Source organism: Myotis davidii, unplaced genomic scaffold (genome assembly GCF_000327345.1).
Source record: "Myotis davidii unplaced genomic scaffold, ASM32734v1 scaffold370, whole genome shotgun sequence".
In the NCBI taxonomy this organism is placed as follows: Eukaryota; Metazoa; Chordata; class Mammalia; order Chiroptera; family Vespertilionidae; genus Myotis; species Myotis davidii.
The window spans coordinates 14,211,842-14,218,870 of record NW_006288615.1 but is presented as its reverse complement, the minus strand read 5'-3'; the positions used below and the strand labels follow the sequence as shown (position 1 = coordinate 14,218,870).

The window sequence follows — 7,029 nt, the reverse complement described above, 5'->3', positions numbered from 1 at the left end:
GTGTCTAAGTTCATGAGAGAGATCTGATTGTAGGCTCTTTTTGGTGCTATTTTTTATTTTGGCATTCAGGTAATACTGGCCTCATATAAAGTATTGTTCCCCCTGTTCTTTTCTCAAGGGCTGGTTCTACATATCTAATCTCTGGACTATTGCAGTGTTTCCCACACCTGACTAGCCTTAAGGATAGCCTGGGTCACTCACTGAAATAGAGTCCTTGGCCCCACCCAAGAGTTCCAAAGAAAGATCTGGGATCTATATTTTTAACAAGTATTCCCATTGCCTTCTCATAGTTACTATTCCTCTTCTTCCCAATCCATGGTTCATCTATCATGTTACTTAATTATCAATTAAATTGCCAACGACTTCCATAAAAGAGTTGTAATTGGGGGGTAAAGTGTCTCTGAATGCTTGATTTTCTAAATGAAAGGCACCTTCATAGTGGTCTGATATATTTATTAATCATAGAATGCTTTAGTATCCTCAATATGAGCATGAAAAATGCTATTACTTTCCCCTACCCACAATAAAATATTGAATATTATGAAAGCAAACTAAAAAACTTTTGCAGCATAACAGAGAAATACAGCAGAAAGCAATATGGTACTACCTTATTTGTGTTTTAGGGCAAATTGTATTATGCTGAAGAACTGATACAGAATAATTTCAGGAGCTTCTGGTAAAGTGATGGACAGAGCATTTGATTCTCTAAAGTATAAAACAGCCAATTTATTGCAAAGAGTACGAAGAGAATTTTCTCCTGAGGTGCTACAGTGTCTACAAATGTTGATGGGCAAGTGCCAAGCAGCAATTTTGAAAATCATAAAACATAATAACACCATTAGAGTCTTAGCTTTAGAGTCTAAAGAGACTTAAAAAGTATTTCTTTTAACCCTTGCATTTTATAGACAAAAATGATAAATACCCAAGCTTTATATCATGACAGACACTGTTGTTGTGCATTGGAGATAGAGCATTATTTAATCTCGCTGCCTTTTAGGTAGGTTATTGTTATTTTTACAGATAAGGAACCAGAAGGACAGAGAGGTTAAGTAGTTTTCTCAAGATAACAGAGCTAATAGGTGGTAGATTTGAGCCTAGGTAATCTGACCCCAGGAGTTTATTCTTAACTGCTCCCCTTTACTGAGGAAATAAGCCACAAGTGCCCTGAGGCAAGTCCCTTCTCATCAGGGTAAAACAGCTCTCTTGATTTCTACCACACTATTCTTTCGACCTCACTAGGCTACATATAAACATGTCAGGTAAATTACACCTCCTCTTGGACCCCTTCCTGTTATAAGCTGGAGTATGTTGTATCTCACAGCTACAGGGTAAGTACTTCACTAATAGTCTCAGGAAAATCTTCTAAACTTTGCCTGAATTTCAAGTCTTCTGGCTTTCCGCACCACATAGACCAATAAATAACTTAGCGTCACCATTACATTTAAAATGTAAGAACATTATGAATAACCCAAACAAACATCACCACTTAAGAGTTACCTCATGTTTCTCATAAGCATATGTTATGGGATGAATTGTGTAACTTTCCCAAATTCATATGTTGCAGTCCTACCCCCAGTACCTCAGAATGTGAGCAAGGGCCTTTAGAGAAATAATTAAGAAAAAAGGTCATATTGGCAGGTTGTGATTCAATATGGTCTATTTATAAGAAGAAGAGATTAGGGCACAAACAACACAGACAGAAGAGATAACTAAGTGAAGACACAGGTGAAGGTAGTCATCTGCAAGTCAAGGAAAAAGGCCTCAGAAGAAACCAAACCTGCTGAGACCTTGACCTTGGGCTTCCAGCCTCCAGAACTGTGCACTTCGAGCCTCCAGAACTGCGCAAATGAAAATCTCTGTCATTTAAGGCACCTACTCTGTGACATTGTGTTATGGCAGCCCGAGTTGATAAATACAGCATAATTGGTAGAGCCTGTTGAGTCCTGAGAATATTGATACTTGAAAAAACCCTTTGATCAGATTGAAAGATAACCTTCAATAAGGATTCCTTATTCAATATTTGCTGTGTAAAAAGCCACTAGCAAAAAGAGTTGGCAGTTTAGGATATAGTGCCCCTCTGTATTCAACATGTTTCTCTTCATAGGAAGTACAATCCAAATTTCTCTACTAAGGGTTCCTGAAATAGTGCTCATTTTCGCTTACCCCTTCAGTCCCCAGGACAAATACAGTAAAGTAACACTGACCACCCTCCTGACTTGTTGTGTCTTTAGGCAAGGTTCTAGATTGAGTCCTAACAGTGGAGTAAAAAGGGCAGGAAGTCCTAGCTTGACAATTGGCCTGTGGCATGGTCAGTAGTTAAACCATTATACCTTGAAGTTGTCTACTTTGAGGAAAGTTTCTGTTCTTCAACACCTGATGGGGATAAGTTAAAGAAAAAAGGCAAATATGCTTTTAGATCATGGGCTGTGGAAAGTAAGGTCTAGTAACCATAAGGGCATCAGGGAAATTGTACTCATTTCCCCCAGGATCCCATAGTGAGGGACCATGGCAAACGCTTTTAGGAAAAAGATGCTTAGGAAGGTTATCTTTCAATCTGGAACTGTCAAACTTAAGATGCTACTGGAAACACAGCATTGCTAGTTTATTTTAAAATTGATCATATGATCATATGTTGTTTGGGTGGAAGGCTAAGAAGGAAATGCCCATTTTTAAGCATAATAACTACATACGTTTATTACAAGCCCTTATACCTCCTCCCCCAAACTCAAAGGAATAGTAAAACGTTTTGCCTAATGCTTCCCTTTTTAGGTCTTTTGCAAAACAGCATGAGCAAAAACATTACTTTTCTTTTGGAATAAAGTGTGTCTATGGACTAAGGAAGGAATTTGGCTATCCTGCACATTTCTCACTCTTGTCATAAATATTAGTACATAAGATAAAAAATAATGCTGCCAAATACTCACCACTAGAGAATTCCTCAAGCAGAGTTATCCTGGGCACAAAGCGAGGTGTCAGTTTGGATAGAGTATAAAAGATTATAATGCCTTACATCCATAAAGCGCCAGGAAGTGGCAAAAAATGATAACCATTTAAAAAAAGAAAAACACAGTGCTGACATATTCCACATATTTTTTATTGCATCAGACTTCAGATAAGGTTTGTTGTCTTTAACTTCATAAAGAAATAGGAAGTGGTAAAAAACAACAACACACACAATAAGAATAGTTTTAAAATTCTGAAATGATCCAGGAGTTCTAATTGGGTCATATTTTATACAATGTTTGGTTTTCTTTGGTAGATAATAGATGCTTAATAACCATACATGTGATTCATGGAATAGTTATGACCCTATGTTGGTTGGGTGAAAGACTAAGAAGGAAATGCCTATTTCTAAGCATATAACTATATACGTCAATTTCCAGGAGCACACACCGAGTGCAGTATTGCTCATAGAGCAGAAGTAAGATGATTTTTTGGGGTCTGCAAGTTCTGTATTAAACGGATGGTGCTGGCAGCGGTACCAGTGAGGGAACATAGAACTTCCTTTGTCTAACATTCCTGACAAACGCTTGGTTGTTCTGGAGCAGCCATCTGTGTGTTTGCGAGCTCTCACAGGGCGCTGCATCACTATTTTTCACGAAGAGTCATCTACCTGGGCATGTAGGTGTTCACTAAAGCATTTCTCCAAGCGCTGCTTCCTCTGTAGACAGTCAGCAGATGGACCCTTCAGATGAGCGAAGCAGCACTGCCTCTTGACACCCGCGCTGTGCCTGCCTGCGCCGCGGGCGAGCTGTGAAAGCAAAGGACGAGGGCCAAGTGGCGAAGAACAAACACATACATGCTCGGGCCGCCTTTCCCCGCAGACTCAGTAATGCTCTTGAAGTGGCGGCTTAACATGTTGAAGATGATGTGAAACTTTAAGAGCAACAAGTCAAACAAATGGCCAGGCTGGAGGCTCGAGGGATTTGTCAAGGGATCCGGGCCTTTCTAGTGCAGATGACCAGGTCGCCAGTTCAAAGGCAGCTGTGCTCAGCCATTACTAAAAATTATTGCAGACGATGGCTGCCTGGGCCAGCTGGGGCGGGGCGGGGCTCCCGGTTCCCTGGCCCACAGCTGGGCGGCTGAAGGCCCGGCGAGGAGGACCACTCTTTCAGCGGGCACTCAGGGAAGCTGCAGCTCACCAGCACTCCCACGATCCGCGAGCCCTGCTGCCACCTGCCCTCCTCATGCCCGGGCTCTGCAGGCTCGCGGCGTGTGCCGGCAGAAACGCGCCCCGGGACTGTGTGAGCTGCACGAGTTCTGCCAGCCAGAGAAAAGCCTTTCCTGCGTGGACCCAGCTGCTGAGGATCGAGCTGGTGTACAGACGGCTTGGCCTCTGGGTTTGACTCCATGTCTCTGAAAAAGTCAGGTAGCTCTGAGCTCCCTGCAGGCCCCTGTCTCACCCCAAAGCGCCAAGAGGTACCCCAGGGAGTTACCTGCAGGAGAGGCACGGCCCAGGCCTTTGATGTGACTTCGATGCAGTGAAATTTACCTGAAGGTGCGTACCATCTTCACAGAGCCTTGGATTCTACCGCACGATGGTCAGGGTCGCAACTGTGCGGAACCCAGTCCCCGGGCTCAGCTCCCCATGAAATACAGAAAAGTTTTTCAACAATAGAAAAGCAATCACATTCTGAGTAGTCGGATTAGGGTCGGACCATTCAAACCAGCCTTTTGCAGAAGGAGGTAGCAGCTTGTCCGGTCCACTTGAGTGGGGAAAAGTGACCAGTAGGATGTTATCTTTCTGTGCTCTCCACCCCCGGCGACATCCATTCAGGATGGAGCAGAGATGCGGGGGGCTGTCAGGAGGCGGCTGTGGCTGGGCAGAAAGCCATGGTTGGGTCTGGGGTTGCAGTCCCGGATCTGCTGAGAATAATCCTGGCTAGTCCCATATCCTCTTTAGAACCTCAGTTTTCCCATCTGTAGAAATGGAGCACTGCCCAGGAGGGCTTATGAGCTATCCAAGGTGCTGTTTTTAAAACTTTGAATTCTTCAGAAGGCGGTGATTATCAAAATATAAATCATTGTGACTGAAGCCATTAATAGTGATTAAATTATATAGATTCACAGTGAATGAACAAAACTTGTTTGCTCTGTAGAAAACTGGGGACATAAGTTTAGAAAGCAAAACCTTCAATGGTATTTAAATTAAGGTTGCTTTGTGAAATGCATGCATAGAATGAAAACTGCACAGAAGACAGTGAAACAGCTGGATGTGTATGTGTGTGTGGGGGGGCGGAATGAAAGTCGACGTGTGTGTGTGTGTGTGTGTGTGTGTATGAATAGATGTGGTTTTTTATATATTAGTAAATTTTTTCTAACATTTTATTTATTGCATCCATTATTTTTTTTCAACAACTCAAAACAGACTTCCAAACAGCTTTTATCTTTAAATTTACTTTATGGAGGTAGTCACACTGCCTTTAGGAAAAAACCTTTATTAGGCTGCACTTACTACATTATTTTGAAAATAGTGCATTTATAGATCCACCTTCCCCTCAAAACCACACAAAACAAACAATATAGACGTCTGGTTTTGTCAGTCTCTATAAATAAAAGGAGACAGAGACAGTAAATATAGAAAGGTGGCACGTTACATTACCATAACACCCTGGGAACCCAAGGTGAGGATAAAAGTGCTATTTATCAACCCACTGAGAGCTATGATGCTGTGGATTTTTATGTCTTCCGTGTTGCCGGAGCTCAGATAATCCCAGGGTTTGATTCTTTATCCTAGACCGTCATCTTTGAAAAGCTTTTTAGTAAAACTAAGAGGTAGAGTCTAGAAAGTAGGAGGCTGATGGGGAACAAAGATGAACGAGTGGCGTGCGGAGTATCTACCCTCCAGATAGCAACAGAAGGCGGGGGAGTGTTCACATTCAAAGGGAATCTGTAGTGTCACGGTGCTCATCATTTCCGCGTCTGTTTACTTGTTTGCAACCCTTACACGGGCAACACCAAATGACTGCTGTTTAGTTTCTTTCCAAATCTGCCATTCCTGGTCAGGAATCCATTTCTCTGACTTTAAACTACAAAACTAGTAGCAAATAAAACAGAAATCTGAATGATGATATTTGCCCTATTTATATTTCTTTTTGCCTTGAAGGAGCAGCTTTCTTGCTCTCTTTCTGTTTCTCTCTAAATAGGCATGTATGTATTTATTATTAGGTATCTATCCTTGTAGAAAACATAGTCATGGCTTCTTAGCATTAAAGTGAACCAGAGTATTGTTGAGTATGAAGAATACAGCATTTCTTTCTTTCTTCCTTTTTTTTTAAGAAATATTTTTTTATTGATTTCAGAGAGGAAGGGAGAAGGAGAGAGAGATAGAAACATTAATGATGAGAATCATTGGTCAGCTGCCTCCTACATGCCCCCTACTGGGGATCAAGCCCAGGACCCTGGCATGTGCCCTGACCTGGAATGAAGCCCTGACCTCCTGGTTCATAGGTGGATGCTCAATCACTGAGTCATACTGGCTGGGCTGTTTTTTTTTTTTTTTTAATTCAAAAGTTTCAAAGTCAGCCTAGGTTTCTAAGGTTAATGGGAGAACAGAGAAGTATGACTAACAGTTCCCGAAACCTACCCCATTCTACCGTTTAGGCTCTGTCCTTCCTGCTTTTAAATATTTCACCCAATTACCTCTCATGCCAACCTCTGAGATAGACAGTGTTCTCTCCAGGACACAGATGAGGTGACTTGCTCAAGGTCATAGAGCTGGGGATCAAGGGACACCTGAATGGGTAGCAAAGTGCAGACTTTATACTGTACAGTTTGTGAGAAAAAAATACTTTCTTTATTTAAAAATGGATCTTATCTTGCTCTTAAGACACTACTCAGCAACATTAGGAGAAAAAGGTATATTTGTCAATTAAAAGGAACTTGAAAAAAGTGACTTGAACTGGAAAAGACTGCTTGAAAGAGAATGTTACTTTAGCCCATCAGACTTATGCTAATGAAGTTACAGATATTGCACACTTGAGTGCTAGTGTGAACATTTTGGCTTGGGTACATGGGAAATTGTGGGTA

General features: G+C 41.7%; 1 long non-coding RNA gene across 1 annotated transcript in view; it reads left to right on the top strand.

Annotated features, from left to right (window-relative positions):
- LOC107182628 overlaps window positions 1–6,315 on the top strand; it is a 42,664-nt gene extending 36,349 nt beyond the window's left edge. The window contains exon 6 of the long non-coding RNA XR_001513358.1: window positions 6,303–6,315. This is a non-coding gene — a long non-coding RNA (uncharacterized LOC107182628). The remainder of the gene's footprint in view (window positions 1–6,302) is intronic.
- Window positions 6,316–7,029: the final 714 nt, after the last annotated feature.